A 19,845-nucleotide genomic window follows, 5' to 3' on the forward strand; every position below is an offset into this window, starting at 1 on the left:
TGAAAATACTGTGGTTGGGAGGAATTTCCTGTTCACTTTAAAAAGTCATAGTTTCCAACGCCTTTTACACAGTAGGACTGTTTTCTTTATACTATATTTTACACCACTATTGCAAAACATACTATTCTATATATATAGAATAGTATATATACTATTGCAAAAAAAGCTTGCCTTACAGACCAGTGATTTACTTGGAAGACTCACTTATGTACTGGCATTATGTTATAACTTCTTTGATTTTTTTGTTAGCAAAAATGCCCAATGAGCATTATCTTTTCACTTAAGTCCCATGTAAGACTTCATACTCTGGAGGCAGTTGCTGCAACAGAAGAACCACTCAGAGTAAATAAGATAGAAGACAAAAAGAGAGTAATAACTATCAGACCCAAGGACAGCATTAGCTAGGAAAAAAAATCAGCTTTGAAACTCTGATTCAGGTTGATTCTCTCGTGAAGTTCCCCATTTAGCAAACTAGCAAAAGGTCACGGCTGATGTCACTATTTCTTCTGCAAGGATCTTATATTTTAATTGCTATTCTTCTCAGCTCCTTGTTATTAATAATTTCACCCAACTACTTCAGGCCTAATATCTTTATCCTAATGCTGCAGATGTTGTTGATTCTCCATCATCTTTCAAGTTTAGCTACTTGTACAACTCATTTGCACAGAAGCAGCAAATTAGTAATGCTCCACTACAGTAGTTTATTGGAGTTTAATGTACTAGTTCCTCTACATTGGTTTAGTGAAACTATTTCAGATAATATTTAGCAAATAGCTTTACTTTTGCAAGTATCAGTCACTTTGCATCTGTTGTACTGTTCTGTGTGGCGTTTCAATGGATGTGATTTACTGAAGTTCCATAATGTTCTATTTAAAATCTACTGAAGTGACAATAATTTTCTTCTTTTTTTTAAAACTATGAAAATCAAAGTGCTAAAGTTGAGAGCAGCAGCAGTTGTGTTTTTTCTTACAAACCGGTAGAATTAGAATAGAGCTCACAAGGGATGTTGTGATGCCTAATGGCTAGAGAAGGACTGTGAATCAAAATCAAATACGTAGATTTAAACTGCTGAATATTCAGATAGCATTTGGTCTTGTCCTGTTTTCATATCCAAATAATTCAAATAATGAGGTATAATTTTATCTTGACTTATGCTGAGATTAATCCATGACATCTTGATTACAATCATGAACTGATCAGCAATTTTCCTTCAAATTCATTTTTCCATGTCGGTTTCTTTGAAAACATGACAAGCTTTTGCAGTCATGCCTGCTGTCAGTGTTGCTTGTTAGAAAATATAAAAGACTGGATTAATCACATATAACATTAGAAATCTATCACAGAAACAACTTTATCTATGGTTTTTCCTCTAGGCTCTCTTTATAATCAATGGGAAAAGAGCAGCATTTTTCAGAGTATGACTCATCTGACCTATTTTAGCTGTCTGTTTTAGGTCGAGACAAATCATGATCTAGAAGTGCTTATTTCTCATCATTGACCAAACTAGAAATGGAGATATAGATGGGATCAAATGAATCCTTGAAATGTGTTTGATTTAATTTTACCTGAGATTACCTCACTGCATAAAGGCAGGACAGTACAGATCAAAATATTTTTTCGCTAAATGGGGAAGATAGTTCACAGTGGTCATACAACTCCATGCACAAAGTCTGTATAGAAACCTGAAATTCCAGTTGAATACTCAGGATGTACCAAAGTTCTACATTTCATAGCCTTATTCTTACAGATTTAGGGAAAGTTATGAATTTGATTTTCTAACCATGAGGACTAGATTAAGAAAGTGAAATCTTTCTACTAATTCAGGAAAATGTTATAAGCAGTGGATATTATCACATTGCCAGATTCAGAACAAGTTATCAGGAAGAAGAACATGAAGTTTTATTCAAGATGAGAAGCAGACTGAGAATAACATCAGGAAATGCCGTGAAGAAATATTATATTTTCATTAATTAAAATACTTGCAAATATTCAATATTTTTTTTCACACTTTTTTTCTGCTCTATGTCTTTGAAAAACATACAGCTCCTTTTTATTAGCACACACTTTCCCCTCAAAATGTGTTTTTTCTTGTTAATGATGTGTTTGGGTACAAGAGAACACACACTTGCCCTCCCACAAGATACAAAGAATTTAAAAACCAATCTCCTATCTTTTTATGTATAATTGAACTAGAATTCATTTTGCTTTCTTTTTCTATACTTCTCTTTGACAGCTTAACTGGCTGCCTGAAATAGTCTAGCTACCTCCAAACTAGTAATCCAGTGTTTTACAGTTCAAGTACCTTTGAGTTCCTGGAATGTACAAAAATAGGTGTGTCTGCTTATCTGCCATATTTGTCCACATGCACACAGACACACATATGGCTGAACTATCCCAAACAGGGCTCTAGGAGAAATATTTTACTTTATTTGTTTTTCTGTGGAACCCGAACTCCCCACAAATAATGCAATAAAAAAATACTTGTAAGTCAAACAAATCTACTTTGAAATAAAGAGAAAAGTGCAAGATGTGTTAAGAAATAGAATAAATTCTTGTTATTGAGGGCATTTTATCAGGATTAAGAGACATATTCAATCCTTTTCCAGAAGAAACAGCATTTTTAAGAAGTGTCTTGACTGTTGCAGCAGGGATATAATAACAAAAGTGATCCTTTTCCATTGCTGTAGACACTCATCCACCTTAGTCCCAAAAATCTGCTTAAATAATGAAATATTGGTGAACATGTTGAAATATTGTCAAAAGAAATATTACTGTATAAACCTTAAAGGATGGGAATGCAATTTAGTTGAAAAAATTATTCTCAGTGTCTGTGATGTAGGAAGGAGACCATTCTTGTAAAGGGGAAAAAGAAGAAAAGATTATCACAACTAATACAACTGAAGATTATCCCAATTCTAGTGGTTAGAGCAGTGATCTGGGAAGTTAAATGGTTGTGATCCATTCTCCTACATATGGATATTTTTCCAATGAATTTAAGAAAAGTAGAGTGCTCAGATAAGCATGCCAGAAGATGGCTTTTGAAATCAGAATGTGTGTGCTTTTCCTCAGTAAACTTTCTGTTTCCAGTCTTGATCTTCTATTCAGGGTGGTAACTTGTGTAAGTACAGAATTTAATTTAAGGTAAAAGTAAAAATTATCACAAGGACTTGGAAAAGTTAGATAATGAAATTTAACTTTTTTTCTGAGAGAAAATTTCCCGTCTCAGTCTACATTGTACAGTAGAAGATCTTTCTAAATGACATTAAACATTTTCTCTGTAATTAAATCCCACTCCTAATCCACCTGTTATTAGTAATACATTGTACCTTTTCCTAAATGTTTTATGTAAGATCTTTATCCTGCATTCATTGTTGTGGGGGGCAGGGGGTTGTTTGTCTTTTTACAGGTCTGTTTTCCTCACACTCCTTTGATTTTTCCTGAGGAACAGATTGTTTCAGCTTTACTGTATTCAAAAATTCATTTATCTTTTACATTGATTATTCTATTTTAGTAGTTCCTACTCTCAGCACTCTTGTGTTTTTTGAATTAGATATTACATGTAGAATTAAAAAACCTTTTAGTACAGGTTGTAATTTCTTACCATGCTCCAGATAAGTTTCAAGATGGAGGAAAGCAGAGAGAACTCGAATCTTTTGGAGAGATATTTAAGTAATGTTTTCTCAGTGTCACAGATGGAGTCATGCATTTCACTTGTGAGAGAGAAGCAACAATATACGCTATTGTTATAACAAAGCTCATTAGTAAATGCAATGGTGGTGTCATGAGATTTGATGGCAAGTTACACAAGTATTTACTGCACAGAAGACAAGGTGAGACAAAACTGTGAGAGGGATCCTCCTGTTGAGTCATGAGGTTCAAAAAGGACCCCCTTACATTCTAAACTCCTTTTCAGTGGAGAGCCTAGGTGCAGCTGGATTCACTCTGAGTCCTAGACTTGCAATGTTTTTTGTGTAAAGGACGATATATGCACAATCTGTCCTTTACATCACTTAGCAAAGATTTCAAAATTCCAGCTTGCTTGTTCCCAATTCACGTACCAAGTATCTGACGCGATAAGGAATCTATCACACTGAGGGAATAACCTTGAGAGGTGTCCCTGCTCCAGGGAAGATCCTGGCATGCAGCCTGTAGCCATGAAGCAGAGTTAAATGGGCCCTAGGGCCTTACTATTTATGGAGTAAGATGATTGTCTTATAGTTGCATACAAGCCATATTTTATTTGGCACATGCTCAAATTAGCCCTTGGCTATTGTGTTTTCCATCTCCCCCAAATCCACTTCAAGAGGGATGCAGCCATTATGACCAGTCACATCCATTAGGACTGCCACTGGTAGTTATCACTTGAGCAGGGTTATGGGAAATAAAGGTCTGGTTGGGGGGCAGGAAGCACACCATCACACTCAACAGGTGCAGAGTGTGTGGTACAAAGTGTTGTCAGATTCTGAATCTGTGCACCAAAGGTGAGACCAGGACTTGTAAAGTAAGAATTGTTGAAGTCTATCTAATAGCTTCTGTAATCCTTTGATTTACAGAATCTGCTGTCACAGCACGACGGCTGAAGAAAAAAGCAAAATTCATTTAACAAGGCATTTCAAAGAATGAAGAAAGCATTATTTTTTTGCTAAGTTTCTGCACTTCTAAATTAAAAAAATATGTTTGTATCACAAGGAGGGGAAAAAAATTCCTTCAGATCTAAAAAGCAAGTATTAAAGTACGGAAAAAACAGTATTTTTTCTACTAAAATAAAACTAAAGCAAATCTTTAGATAAATATGAAAACTTTTTTTTCTGTAATACTCAACCCCGCTAATTTTCTCATGGAGCTGTAATGTTTCATGCAATGTAGACGTATTTTGTTATGTTGCCCCGTTCCACTATAAAAGGGGGAGTCGGGAAGGATTCTTTTTGACAGGTTTCTCGGACGAAAATAAAGCGCAAGCGCGGCAATATTATATCTGAGAACCGTTTATTGATAGAAAAGGCTCCGTGTTCCTACCGAAGCGGGAGAGAAAAGAGAGTAGAGACAGAGAGCAGAGAGACGAACAGAAAGAAACAGAAGACAGCCACGACGCTACCACAGGAGCCTCGGGCGCTTCGTCGGCAGCCGGTGCGTGCTGTGCACCGCGGCGCGCCTGCGCAGCTCCTGTGGCGGCCTGGGTGCCATTTCCAAGCGGCCCCGGGCAGCGTGTCCCTCCCGTCGGCCGGGAACCGGCTGGGAACCGGCTGGGAACCGGCTGGGAACAAGCGGCTGCGGCTGCAGGCTCGGCCGGGTGCGGCGGGGCCCGCTCGCCGCGGAGGCAGCGGAGCACGAAGGCGCCGCGGTGACGAGCTGGTTCGGAGGAACGCTGAAGCGGGGCACAGCAAATACGGGTAGGGAAGCAGGACCGCAGGGAGGAAAAAAGGGAAGGGGGGAGCGGGGCCGAGCTGGCCCTACAGACGAGCCCCAGCTCCCTCCAAAAAAGCCGAAAGCAAGTGGCTGTCATTGTGCTGCAGGTAACTGCGTTTGTGTGCTAAGGCTCCTGCCCCAGCCCGGTTTCCCGGCGTCCGGGGTTTGTGTCTCCCTGGCTGGTGAGGAGCCGCTCACAGCCCGAGCGTGGAAGCTTTTTGTGCCCTGGTGGGCGGCCAGGCAAAGCCTTCCCGGGACAGGGCTGCCAGCACGTGTACAGCTCTTACAGGAATAGCGTATGGCGAGGCATAAATAAAAATCAGACCGGTCCCTCTCATATGTCATTAATGTTTTTATAAAATTCTCAACAGGAACAAAAAAAACCCTCAACACAAACAAGCAAAAAAACAAAACCAGCCAAACCCCAAGCCAGAAAGAAACAATGTTCCGAAAAGTTTGCATCTTTCCCATGGGATAAGAGCTGAAGAGAAGGATAGAAGGGGAAGAGAGAGGTTTATTGGTTCCTCCTCAACCTTGAGTCTGGAAGCAGAGAGCATCGTATCTTGATGATTCTAGTTTTGAACTACTGTGATTTTTGTTTTGTCTTTATCTTGAAATTCTCATTCAGTTTTGGAGAAAGGGTTACAGAAAGATTGACTTTGTCTTCTCCCTTTCTGGAGCTAGACAGATTGTCTCTATGTTCATCCAAAGACTCTATAGATTACCTTTTATGTATATTTAAGCATATTTAAAAATGAGCTGAAGTTTTTTTTTTGCTTTTCCATTTTTATTCCTGGTATTTTCCCCTCCAAACTCGTCAAAATCACCCACAGAGGCACAAAAGGAACCCAGAGAGCAACAGATTTGTCTAAAATACCACTTTTCGTGGCCTGTAAGTATCAGTATTGGAACCAAGACCAATGGATAAATAATCTTTATTTTAACATGTACCTAGATTCTAACTGGAAATTATTTTCATATGCTTCTTGAAATGAATCTTTTCAGTGTTCACACTGAAGGGAGTTTAAGAACAGCAAGGCTCTTTTTTTCCGGAACTCTGTAACCATGTATCAAGCAACACAGGAATGTAAATGAAAGGCAAATTAAAGACTAATTTCCTGATTTTTAAATTTAACTAGGAAACTGCTTCAGCAAGAAAGAACTAGAGCTATATTAATAAAATATGAAGGAGGAAAGCAAGGAGGAAATACTCAAATTTTTTTCCTGATACATGCTTGAAAAATAAGTGATTTTAATGATCTTGCAGTTTTACAGTCATTCTGGCTGCATATTGCTACAGAAGAATATACAGCAAAATTTAGAGGTAAACTCCCAATTCTGAGTGTATTGAGTGGCCTCAAATATATGATATATCTCACTTCATTGTCATTGTTTCAGGGCTCCATTAACAAAGCTCACATGGACTGATGACTCTGCTGCTAATGCAGGTAGACGTCCATTACTGTATGAGAAAGGGGATTATACACAGGTACGTATTATCCTCATAAAGCTAAAAATATGAAAAGCAGAGAGAAAGGAAGAAGGGATTTTTGCTATCTAACCAACTCATTCCTAATTAGTTGTGATATTACAGTGTATTGTATTTCTGGACTAGTTAATCTATACATAAGGTTCCAGGAGGAAAAAACAGAAAGAGAAAGTGGTTAATACGGCATCTGTGCATTTACTGATCTCAGAATAAGATGCAGAATGTTTTACAAGATTCCTGGAAGTAAGATTCATCAAAGGCAGTTAAAAATAAAGATGTAACTGTTGGTTCAGATAGTCCATAGTAGCATATAACCTGGTGTTTGTGGAGGGAAGAAGAAGAAGGGAGCACCTCTGTTTGCTTATCATCTTCATATTTTTTTCTAGGGCATGTGTTAGGTGTTACTGGTAGTTACGGAAAGCAAATATTGGGCCAAGTGGACCTTTAATCTGGCCAGTTACAGCCATTCTTATGTTCCTATATCTTCAGAAGCCTATAAGAAGGAGAAGATACCAGAAGCCAGGAAGGTGCTAATTAATATTTGTAATTAAAGAACTTAAGAAAAGGGATGTAAAGAAGTGATACAAACCTCAAAAGTACCATGGTACAGCCCTGGATGACGATGCAATATCCCATCACAAAGAAACAACACCTAGTAGAAGGCAAAAGAGGGATGTTCTGTATAGCGAAAATTAGAGCCTTTAATCAATCTCTTATGCAGCACCAGACGAAGGGGAAATAAAAAGAAGAAAGCATCCACTGGAAAATAAAAAGGAAAAAAAAAAGAAAAAAAAAAGTGTTAATTTTAAGTTAGGACTGAAATACCTACAAAGAGAATACAAATGACTGTGATTTGGGGCAGCATCTTAATTAGGCACTTAATTGTTTTCTCTTTCGTAACCTCATCCTGAAGCTGAATAAGTTTTTTTTTGGTATTCACTGAATTTGCTGTAAAATAAAGGTATGTTTAAATATAATGTAACAGTAGAACTGGCTCCTTGAATGATGATTTAGAGATTCAGCATTTATCTTCTACTGGTGTGACTAGTAAAATCAAACATGCTGAGGTGCTCTAGTGGGGACATTTCCTGAGATATTGGATGCATTTCTACTTACAGGCCTGTATCAGACTTAGGACCATAAGATCCTGAAAGGGACAAAGAAAGAGAAACGTTTTATTTATACAAATGATAACTACATAGCTTTCATAGAATTGACAAAATAAATTTTGAAGGACAAGTCAGAGTCCAGCATTCATGACGAATAATGCTTAAGAGGAGATGAAAAGGGAAGACAAAATAAAGAGATGCTGGTGGCCAACTAAATAAGTTGCTTGTTTTCTTCTTTTCTTACTTCTTGAATTCTGCAAGTTAAACTTCAAGATTTAAAGACTTATTTACTTCTTCTTAGCATTGATTATTCTGCCTTCTTTGTTCCTAATTTTTTCCTTTGTTCATAAATGGAAGTTTAATAAAGTTCTGAGCTTGTTAAGCACTTGTTGACCATATTGCCATCAACTTAATTGTAAGGAAATGTGAAGAGACAGGTATACTAGAAGCTTTTATTAAGGTATCAAAAACCAGCAAGCTATCTACACAAGCCAGTTAAATGGCACTGCATGTCCCCAAAGTAGAAAGCACATGGTGTTACACGTAAGTTGATATTTTATTCAGCAAATAAATCAACCCTCACACAACACACTCTGTAAAACTAATCAAGCACAGTATACTCCGTATGGATTAGCAGTCCCTTCACCCCAGGTATATTAAAAAACATGTGGAAAGCTACTTTAGCTCTCTATAAGCTAACACTGAAAGATGTTCCTTGGTATTTCACAATCCAGTAAACCGTGTGTGCACTAGTAATCCATCACTCATTGAAACTACAAAATGTGTAATGTATTCAAGCACTTCCTACTTTCCAGGCCTCCCTTGACCATGGATTCATGCAATTTTGCAAAACATTTTCCATCTGTATGAATTTGTAAAGAAGTCTGTGAATGTGTAAGAAACTCTGGTGGATCAAATACTTCAACTTTGTAGGGCACTGAAGAACACACACATAATACATTTACATATAGGGCTGATAAAAAATAGTTTCTATTACACAAGATATAATTTTTAATTCAGTTTTTGTCCATGAAGTATTATTTTATATTTGGAATCCTGCTTGTGAATTTAAACTAATGCCGAATATCTTTAGGGTACCCAGATGCACAGGCTCCAGAGAGTCATCAGGAGGTCAGGCTGAGTCCTGTGCGGTTGTGGGCTTGAGAAAGCTTTTGAAACATGAGGTACTTTCAACGATATATACTGGATATAAAAAGCTAGCATTTTCTTTATTGGACTGTTGCATTCAAGTATTTTGTCTTGTCATTATAATGAAAGTTATTTTGGATGCAACTCCAACTTCAGCTGTCTAAATAAGCACTCCAACATCACTCTGCAGCTGGAGAGAGGAGAAAACAGTTCTCACTGGGGCCCTTCATACATTTATAATCTGTATTGGACAAAGAGAGGAAGGGTTCTTCTATATAAAGAGAAAAAGCAATGGCTGCAGTACAATTTTGGAAAGTAAAAAGGACAGAGAAGAACATGTGCACACTAACTATTTTCAGCATTTTTCACATCATTTAAAAAAATGGGTCTCGTGTCCCTTCAAAAGAAGGAAGATTGATAAATTGTTTCTTCAGAGGCAGGATGGTGCAGACAGATGATGGTTAACACAATGGCTCTAGCCCAGCTAGTTTGTCCCTGCAGGACAAAACTGTCAGGATTCTGAAAGCACCAAGGACCCTGACTGTCCTACCCTGGCCTCTCACCACCCTGTCCACTTCAGTCCTGTCCCTGCCACAGTTGCACTGTATAATGTTGGTCCCCAACTCCTCCCAGCCCTATCCTTCCTGGTTGGCCATGGGCCCCACTGAGCCCATCATCATCCCCAGGGAGATAGCTGATGCCCAGGCTTGTGGCTGCCTCTGGCACCCTCCTGGCTGCCCTGCTCTTGGCTGGGGCAATGGAGCAAATCCTGGTGGCCAGGCCCTGCCATTATGGGGAGACCCTGACCGTCCCAGGGAGCCCCCAGCCCACAAGGAGCTGCTGTCTCTCTTCTCCCTGTCAAACATATTATTCCTGGCACACACCCACAATGACAGGTAAAAAATACTCAGCAGACCATGACAGTCCTCTAGCACTGCCAGGCAGAGTTGATGTTGTAATGTCAAAATTATTATCATGTGTTTGTGACAATGAGAGGTGGCCAGTTTCCGTGGAAGGAGTGTGGCTTCGTCACACAGGTGTGCTGGCATCCCACTCACATTGGAGGCACCAGGGTCAAGAAAATCAAGACTCCATGGAAGTGTCAGCTCATGCAGAAACTCTGGAGCACTGCTAGTCATTGCAAATTTGGGAGATAATATGATTCCATATTAATTATTCTGTTTCAGAAACCCTGGAGGTTTCAGCAGATAAGTGTGTTTGATATACATCTTTGCATGCAGTATCCTTTGATGTTGCAATGACCAGAGGGCCTTCTTTTGCAAAGGTCCACAGACCTTTCCCTGCTCCCTTAGCAGCAACGCTGTAGTTCAATGTATCTGACCACTCAGTAGCTCTGATCACTGCCATAAACACAAAAGTGAAGCACAACGTGGGCCAGAAAAGCCTCCTGCACTAGCAGAAGCTTAATATTGAATCTGAGACTCTTTGCTAAGTGCTTTTTGTTTTGTGTGACAGTAAGGAGGCCAATTTGCATTAGGGCTTGAATACCAATAAGGTCAGTACAGGCACAGGTCAGCAACATTTGGAAGATCTAACAGGCAATTTTCCTGCTGTGATTTGATGGGCTGAACTCCAGAGCATGTCTCCCTTACTGATACAGAAAATTACTGCCCTCGCCAGCATTTCTCCAGCCAGATTGCTGCCTTTTACAGAACATCCTGCTGCAATGCCAAGGACTTGCCGAATGCCCCATCAGTGGAAACAAAACAGCTTCAGGATACCACTCCAGGTACTGCCTCTGTATTTTTCCAAGACTTAGCTCTTCCACGTTTTTTGCATGGAAAAGTATCTGAAAGACTACAGTCTTCCCAGAGCCAGAAGCAGGTAAAGTCAATGTAACAGTCAATAAAAGACTTACACACTTGCACTTTTTTATTAGCTTCCCCTATGCTTTGTTTTCGCCTATTTTTCTTAGCAATACACTGGTAGCCTCACCTGACTGAAGCAGGTGATCCATTAATGGTTGAGTCATTTATTTAAATGCAATGCCAAGAGGATGCAGAGCACACAAGGCAGCAGAAGATCACTAGGCTGGCAGCTTTCGCAAATCATTCTGTCTAGAGTAGTAAATGCGCTTTGTTTCTTCCAGCCTTTAAAGATCGCAGGCTTTGACTTCACACAGGAAAAAAGCTGGTCTTTCAGTTTGTGAATAACTACCATCCTTCCGCAGATAGCAGCCAGAACCTACTGGAACATGGAGTTTTACAGCAGGATTTACTTGTGCACTTTCACAATCACAGGAACACTAGAAAAGAATTGCTGGGATTAAAGCTATGAATACAGAAGAAGCAGATGTGAAGAAAATAGCATGTAAATGTATGATAGGTCAAGATGTAAGAACATGCTGCCAGCAATGAAAAGATGCTGTAGGAGAAGAGAAATAGTTTACTCTCTGCATACATTACACACACCGTGGTGAATTAATCATTCTGTGAGAGAAATGATGCTTAAGGAAACTTGCTTGGCTTTGAGATTTGGATTCCATTTTGGCACAGAAGTTTGATATGAATATTTGCAAGGTAATTTATATGGACAAGATTGAGTCACTTTCACTTAAAAAAAAGCAAAAAAAAAGCAGCACCTGCTATATACAGGTTTTACTGTCTGAAAGCATGAACAGGAATCAAAAGAATACAAAAGTGCATGTTTTTCAGGTTGCAGTTAGTTAGAGTACCTCATATGTAACTTGATAAACAAGCAATGGTCATGCTACTTTAGTCACTGAAGGATATTAACTTTGCTGGTGTGTGTGCTTCTGGGTTAATGATGTATTCAACATCATAGCTAAAGAAGATAGCTCTTGCCCAGCTGCTTGGTGTTCAAAATACTCGCATGGCTGAACATGCTCCATGTAATCTCTTTCTAGTAGTTTGCAGTCTGAGCTGAGCACTACAAATGCTGAGATTTCTTAAACTACTCAATCTCCTGGATGAAAAATTGCTGTCCTCTTTACTCTCTGTGCCATCTCTTCCCCATCTTTAAAAAAGGGACAGCTGTCCTGTAGCTAGGAATAAAAGGCTCTGTTCTACTTGATTATTAACAGAAATTAGTAGCACCCCTCAAGAAGAGAAGTGAAATGCTTCTTGAGACTACAGGGTCTATATTTTATTTTTCTATGGTTTGTCAGTATTCTTTTATTTATACTGCTATATAAATGCTGCTTTAAAAGTTGCAAATTTATGTGTTGCTTTAGCTTACCCAATCCAACACCCTTTTCAGGGTGAAATGATCCACTAATGAATGGTTTGCAATTCAGTGCTAATGCTTAACATGACATCTTTCTAGTTTTTATTAACCCTCTGAAGACTGTATGAAAAATAGAATTAGTTTTACCATTAAAAATGCAAAAAACCCCCCCCATTGATATTCCTCTTAGCTGCATATTTATATATTTTAACTTTTCAGGTGAGAGGTCTGTGAATACATATTTTTTTTCCTAGAGGACAAAACAAAGTAATACAAAAATGTACAGGAATTAAATAAAAATAGCATATAATTTATTTATGCTTGAATTATTGAATGCAAAGACCAGCCAAATGGCAACACAGAGCAAAGAAAGATTCCAAAAAGTATGCCTTTGTAGAAATGAAAATTTAGAGGTGGAAACAGGGAATGTGATTGCAACTAAAATGTGGACAAAGAGTAGCCACTTACTCCACTGACCTACCACTTGTATTCTCTCCCCTGACCTGGAGGTTACACTTACTAAATACACTGAGAAAACCATCCTCACCTGAACTTAATGTCTGACATTTGCACTATTGGAGAGTATTTGAAAGTCAGTTATCAATGTAACTTCTACTGTTTGGTTCTTGATGAACAAGGCATGTTAGCCTCTAAACAGCATCTCATGCAAAGTGATCTCTGCCTGACGAAAAACTGACATTGTTAAACGCCTTTTCTACTACACAGATCTTGATCTCAAGTACTGCACTGTTTCTTCTGGCATCAACAGTTTTCTGCAATATCACCATCAATTTAATTAGAGATTTCCAAATTTGCAACAGTGTGAGTGTGCAATAGTGTGACATTCAATTAGAAGTGAGCTGGAAGTTCATCACTAATTTCATGATATTTATGGAAAATTCATTAATTACCCTTGAGCTAAACTGATGTGCTACAAAGACTTTTTTTTTTAATCACTTCCAAATCTGCAGCTCTTATTAGATTGCCACCTGCACAGTTATGAAACATCAAGGAGAGACTTCTATAGTACAAATGGATTGAATGGATTGCAGCATGATTTTCACATGATCATCAGCCATGACAAGAATACAAGAAAAGGACTTGTAGAATCCAGGCCAATAATCCAGGGGAAACTGTTGAGGAAACAGATAAAATATCAATGTATGATGGATCATACTGAGAAAACAAGCTGCTTTCAAGAAAACAAGGCAAAATAAGGTTCTCTAGGGAAAAAAAACCACAACAAACCAAACCAAACCAAACCAACAACAACAAAGAAAACCCACTGCTCTTTTCTTAAAATTACACAGACACATGGATAGATTAATTATAGGAGAGAGAGCAAGATCAAAGGTTTGTTTAAAATATGCTGGATGAGATGAGTTGTCATTACAGCAAAAGAAGATCAAGCGTGGAATTTGAAAGCAAAAGATAACTGAAAAAAGGGAAAAGCACTTAACATACAATGTTTTTTTAAAATAATCTTTTAGTATCTGCACTATGTTAAACCATCAGAAGTCCATGGTTTTGAGCTAGCTCTTAAAGAGGAGTTAAGCAGAAAGTCTTACTAAGTTATCTGCCCAAAACTTTCACATCTGACTTCCTTATTGCAGAAGAGCATAGTAATTGACCAGATTTAGGAGTTACATTGAAAATACTGAGGCTTACAGAAATCTGTGTTTTAGAAGTTTATGAGTGTAATAGTCCAGGTAAAGTGACACACTCTTATACAAAGTTGTTTATACTAAGATCATACATAAAATTAGATGCATTCAGATTAAGAGTTTTTACTGGCATGACCATTTTGGTAACAATAAGCTAATTTTATATTACCTTTATATGAATCAGTTTTCTATTATATTTATTATAAATATAATTATTTTATATAATATATAAAAATATAGACTAGATAAATATATATATTATATATTTTATAAGATGTATATTCATATATATTTATTATAAACCTATTTATTTTACATCTATATTTATGGAATAAGGAATATGTTTTCTAGTCCAGGTTAATGGTTTTTCAATTCATACAGCATACAAATTCATACCCCTATATCTTAACACTGGCAGTTACTCTATGCTTCTGAGCTGGTAGTGTTCATACCTTCTCAACAGACTTGCTGTTTATTGTAGTGTGCTTATTTATAGAATAGCTTTTATTGACCTTTTTTTCATTGTCAAACATGGTTCTGGTTGAAATACAGAACCTACAAGAAAGGAGGAACAATTAATATCACTTTCTACAACCCCTGCTCTTTTCAAGTAGTGTTAAATAAATTATGATATACTCCAAGATTTAAAGCCCAGCAAGAATCCAAAGCCTTTTACAGTCTTTGTAATGTTGCAGTTTAAAGGCAAACAGCTCCGTCTCCGTAGGCAACACTTTTGAAGCTTCTCATCTCAAAGAGACTTTAGCCTTTTAATTGAAAAGGCAAGTTTTATTAAAATATTTTTGATCAAACTGAAGTAAAGCAGAGCTTTACAAACTGGCCTCTTGTGAGTGGACATGTGTCTATGTGTATGGTTATGCTTGGGTAACTAGAAATAAAAAAGAAACAGTTTTATAAAAGGCAACTCTTATATTTGAAGCATATAAACAAAAATCCCATGACATATGCTGTGAAGCTGTCCTGCAGGTTTTCACTAGTTGGGTAAATCTCTGACTGCTGCGTACACTGTCTAAGTGTATCCACACGTAAGTGTTCAAAAAATGTGTGGATGTTGGCACTTGGAGACATGGCTTAGTGGTAACATGGCAGTGCTGGGCTAGTAGTTGGACTTGATCTTGAAAGTCCTTTATGGTTCTATGGTTCTGATTCCATATGTGTCATTTTAAAGGAAGTTTTCTCTGTTGCAGTTTGTAATGTATAGTTATAGTTACAATTCAGAACTGCCACTGGTTTCAAAGAACAAGCTTATCAGGCAACAAAGATCTAAATATGTCTTAGGTATTTTAAATGAATCATATTCTGAAGGAAAGCTAAACAAGTAACTTTTGCATCAAGGAAAAGTGCCTTAACCACAGACTTCTCTTGGCTGGGGTCAACATTAGAGATTATTGTGTTTTCCAGAGGAAACTTTCAACTTTCGGCAAAAAGAAGTTAAACAGGAACTGATTTGCTGGCAATATGTCAGCCTTAATCAGTTTGCTACACAATTGTAGAATGGCTGAGCTTGGCAGGCACCACTGGAGATCAGTCTAACCACCTTGTTCAAGCAGAGTCACCCACAGAAGTTTGCTCAAGGTTGTATCTGATCAGGTTTTAAACTTCTCCATGTTTGGAGACTCTACAGCCTCTCTGTGAAACCTATTATAAAACTAAAAAATGTTTTCCTTATATTTAAATGGAATTCCTTATTTTTCAGTTTGTGCCCACTACCTCTTGTTTTGTCATCGGGCACCACTGAGAAGAGTCTGGCTCCATCTCTTTTCCTGCTCTCATAAAGAATTTAAAATTTTGTTTAAGATCTTCCTGAGCTTTCTCTTCTCCAGCTGATTAGTCCCAGCTCTCTCAGCCTCTCCACATATGACAGATGCTACAAGCTCTTAATCATCTTCGTGTCCCTTGAGTGGACTGTTTCTGGTATGTCCATGTTTCTTTTGTACTGAGGAGCCCAGATCTGGACACAGCACTTCAAATGTTTCTCACCAAGGCTGAGCAGAGGGTGAGAATCACCTCCCAGTGACCCATAAAGTTGTCATCTAGATATTTTAAGAATCTTCTGGACCAGGTTGTACCACTGTATGATGCTCCCATGATCTTTAAGGTTTCCTCCAGCCCAGACCATTCTATAATTCCTTTATGAAGTAAGCAGTGCCAGTAAATGCAACTGTACTTAAAGCATAGAACAATTGCTTGTCCAAGTTCTAAACCCAAGGCATTGGACATTTATATAAATCTATGTGAGTTAGGCAGGTCCTCCTTTCTTACTCTGTTTTAATTCACAAAACATCTTGGAAGTACTCATGGAAAGAAATAAATTGAAGAACAAATAGAAAATAAATTAAGGGCAGAATTATAGATGATTGAAAGTCTAATAATGTAAAGGAGATTAAACATTGAAAAGACCATGAATAGGGAGTAATATGTATAGAAGCAAAATCAGAGTTCAGTACATCATCTTTACTATATACCTAAGTGAATTTCAGATTTTTATCTCAATTTTATATGTAAGAGAGAACACAGGGAATTACTGCAAAAATCACCCACTTCCAGAGCAGCTGCAGATTCCTTCTTTCATTATTTATTAATCCCCCAAAATGTGTTTTTATGTTTTTTTATTTCAGTGATTCTTCTCTCCACATGCTTCAGAAGTCAGTAAAATAAATTCAATCTCTTCTTCTCCACGGGAATGACATCACTAGCTGCGTAAGATTTCCTGAGACTAGAAAAAGTGTAAAGAAGGTCTTTCTCAATAATCTCTTTTTAACTCATAGGTAGAACAGAGTTGAAACGGTTCCAAGAGAGCCATAAGCATTTTTATTATCATACAAAATAGAGAACCAGAATTGTCAGTGGGGAAAATGAGAGCAATATTATGCACAGGAGTCAGTTTTTAAGGAGACAATTACTTGCGAAGTCACTAATTCGATCTATGAGTCCTCTTTCAACCCCAATTTAGGCAACCCTTTGACTCTAATGTATATTGGATGAAAATGCCCTTTCTGCAATCCAATGACTCTGAGAACAATTATTTTGTGAACACTCTTCCTTATAATTTCTAATATGTCTTTTTCTTCTTGTCACTTGTACGAGGATTTATGGAAAAGGAGGTTATAGGAGAAGTATTTCTCCCTTCTCTGGATATTTTCCTCTGTTGAAGAGTCTGTACCTGAGGAGTTAAATACTAATTCTTCCTTCTTAGAGTAGAATATAGAGTCAGAGGGAGAGATCTTTTGTGTTTGTGACCAGTGTAAAACACTATATGTGTTATGTGTGGCAACAAGGGAATGGAGTTTATAATTTTCAAGCGTTCCCCCAAGCCTTATGTCCTTACATGACCACTACATGATTACTGGCTAAAACAAAAGCAGGATTCCAATCTTTTTTAATGGTATACACCTATCTCCACTTTGGTCCTCAATTCAGTTTATGTGACAGCAGAGATTTACCGTGAAATGCTGCAAAGATGACTCACTAACTCCCCAAAGATTCTAAGCATGTAAAAACACAAAGAAAGAACATTTTGTATGTACCTGTGCCCCTGACAAATTCCATTCAGCTCATTAACATTCTGTTTTGGCCACTTGCCTGTGGTGCTTTGTAACTTAATCTGCTGCACTCTTACTGACAGTCTGAGCAATATCAGATCCTTAACATTCTCATTTATTCCAAACCTGAGTTTTAAGAGCAATGAATTATGCCATAGAAGAGGGAGTTGTACAGTTTTGCCTCTCCCATGTTGGTGGCCAAGTCTCTTTGGAGAGCCTTGCATTGGACAGTTGGTCACATTCCCCTTTAAAAGGTTCACCCTGATTTAATTTTGAAAATCAGACATTTTAACAAGAAGCAACTTTGAAGTGTGTGTATAAAGGAAAGAAAATTGGGCAGGGGGAAGCAGAGAATAGTCAGCTTCAGAAATTATGAAAATGTTTCAGCTTAGGGTAATAATGCTATGAAGACCTAGCACAGCTTTCTCTGTGAATGCACCAGGTTTATGATATGTGCAATTCGCTGCTTAACTACTAAACTGGTGGATATTAACTTACTGATACTGATTACTTAATAGATATTAGAATGATTTATAATCTAACTGTACAGTATTTTTAATGCGTATCGGTACAGGTCCTAATACAGTGAATAACAACTGTGATTGAAATCACAATTTTAATGCTACTAATAATGATGCAGAAGCATTTAATGGACTGTCAAATGGGGATGAGCCTCTTATTTCTATGGGATGCTATTATCACATTATTGCCTACACCTGAAAAGTTTTAATGCTATGTTAATCCTGCAGACCTGTTTCACTATTAAACACAGATCTAAAAATCCTAACTACAGTTCTAAATAATGGTCTTCATAAAATGTAACTTCACTTTTATAAAGTGAGATCAACCTGGGTTCACTAAAGGTAGACAACTAACAGAGAGATACAGAGAGTGTTGGAGTACTCTACTCCAGCACCTCACAAAATAAATCCTTGGCAATTTAATCTCAAGAAAGAGAGAAGGTTGTTGATAAGTTCAAAGGGGATGATTTTGACCTTATGAGAAATAGACCCACAATTTATGAAATAGATGGAAACTCTTTACTGCAAAGTGTAGTGTGAATGAATGACTAGATCTAACCCATTTGCAGTCTTGCACCTCTGTACCTCTCTGGAATACAATTCTGCCACAACAAATGGCTGTGAAAGTGGAGTAGCTGCACTCTTAGATCGTGCTTTATCACTACATTTGCAAGAATGACAAGCAGTTTTTTACTAGTAAATAAGAAAATATGTGGATTATTGAGAATCATATGTTGATCAGGCCTTTAAGTGTTTCATTTCAAATTAGTTTTTCACTTTTTAGACATTCCTTTGCTTTTCCAAATGGCTTTCAGGTTGTTTTGTTTGTTTGGTTGGTTGGTTGGTTTTGTTTTTGGTTTTTGTTTTGTTTTGGGTTTTTTTTGGTTTTGGTTTTTTTTTGTTTTGTTTTTTGTTGTTTTTTTTTTTGTTGTTGTTGTTGTTTTTTGTTTTTTTAATTTGTATTAAAAAGTAGTTCCTTGGTATTTTAGATGTGTCAGCAATCATATTGTACAAGCTGCTGAGCTGTTCTTATGCACTTTCTTGATATCTCTTGTTTTCTAAAACCCTAGCTTTGATTTTCCACATTTTCAAACGCTGTGATCAATAAATAATTAGTTCATCTTCCAAAGACTTTTTTTAAATACTAAATCTTGAAAAAATACAAAGCTCCAAGATTTTCTGAAAAGCAATTCGAATATTCAGTAAACATCCTTATATGTGTGATGAGAATTTTAGCTTTTGTTAAAAGTTTTCTATTGAAAAAGAAAACACACAGAAATCATAAAAACATCTGAAAGTGGAAATAGAAAATGTACAATAGTCTTTTGATTATGATGGAGAAAATACTCATTATAAGTATTTCCAAAACCAAGTGTTGTTAAAATAATTTCATAGCTAAAATGACTCACTGTGTTCTAATTCTCAGATACTTCTTGGAATTCTTGGGAAAGCTTGGCTCTGTGAACTCTTGTCTTCTAAACCATGTGACACGACTCAGTCCTCATCAGGGATGCACTTGTTCCTGAGACAGAAATATATAAAGCAGGATAGTGTCATGTGCTGTTGTATATAGTACCTTTCAGGTATAATATTATCATACTATAACTTGTGACATAAATTGTCAGAAGCAGGAGATAAGCATTCCTAATTTAACTGTGCATGACTAGGGTGATAATCAACAATATTTTTATTTTGTGACAACCTAAAAAGAAAGACTTTAAAGGGCATTTTTGGGGGCTG

Source organism: Coloeus monedula (genome assembly GCF_965178545.1).
Source record: "Coloeus monedula genome assembly, chromosome: 3".
NCBI classification, from domain to species: Eukaryota; Metazoa; Chordata; class Aves; order Passeriformes; family Corvidae; genus Coloeus; species Coloeus monedula.